Raw genomic sequence first — 1231 nt, forward strand, 5'->3', positions numbered from 1 at the left:
TATGGACTAATAGTCTGTCAGTTTGTTTTAACTATTAATCAAAAATTAAAGTAATACTGGGTAATATTAACCAATTTAAATTTCTTCATCCTTGTCATTTAAAAGACACTTTAAAAAGAAATTCAACAGATGAGTAATAGATGAGTTTTGCAATTATGTAGTTTAATAGAGCTCTGAGTTGTGGATATAGGACATTCATCTAAGTGACTAAATATGTAAATTAAATCCCATAAAGTATATTCCTTCAATTTTCTGGCTAAAGTGTTCTACAATCTAGGTAATTTTAAAAGAAATATTGTATGTTGTTTCCTTGGTGACAACGTAATTGTAAGACTAAAAGTTTTCCTATAGCACGGCCACCTTAAACAGGATGGATGTGTTAGGGTTGCCATGTAAACCTTTTGGGACAGCTTTAATGTTTGAATCTTGGATAGGATTTGATTGGGAATTGTTCCACACCTTCCTGGTTTGAGAAGAAAAATGACAGGCCATACGAAATACTTTTATCTGATACATTGTTATATTAGTTTTTTCAAACGCACACATACACACATACATGCACACAGATACACACATTTGTAGTATAAAGACCCACTCCATCTGCAAGAAAATATTTTAATAGGAATTCCAGAAAATATTTAGTCTGCTGAGATCTAATTAGAATTTATAGAAATATCTAGTTGCTTCTACCCCTGGACATGTCATTATCATTGGTGAAGATGTTGCCATTTGAATTTAGAATGCCCCAGAAAGACCTATGTGTTAAAGAAAAATGACTTTCTATTTCTTACCAGACTCTGGAGAATACCTGAATAGTTCTTCTGGAGAGTAAGTTCTTCAGTGTGAAATCTATGAGAACATAGACTCTCGTCTACTTTCTTCTTACATCTTTTAATCATTCTAGGTCAAAAACTTTTCCCTTTGACATACTCCCCACCTTGATATTGTCTTGTGACATGCCCCAAAGCAATAAAACCAACTGAACATACACTGAAACCTTTCAACTTGTAAATCTGAGTAAGACTTTCTGTTTAATAAATGGACAATATCAGTTATTATGGTAGGTTATAAAGCGAACACAAGTCTAGTCTTTCTAACAATGTAGAGTATATTAACTTGTGCTTCATTATAAAATATCTAACTTCAGGTTTTATTTTATGTTCTAGTTTCTGTTGATCCCAGGGCTTAAACTCAGGGCCTGGATGGTGTTTTCGTGTTCTAGGCCAGTGCT

The sequence above is a fragment of the Dipodomys spectabilis genome, unplaced genomic scaffold (genome assembly GCF_019054845.1).
Source record: "Dipodomys spectabilis isolate Male_0828 unplaced genomic scaffold, ASM1905484v1 ptg000309l, whole genome shotgun sequence".
Taxonomy (NCBI): Eukaryota; Metazoa; Chordata; class Mammalia; order Rodentia; family Heteromyidae; genus Dipodomys; species Dipodomys spectabilis.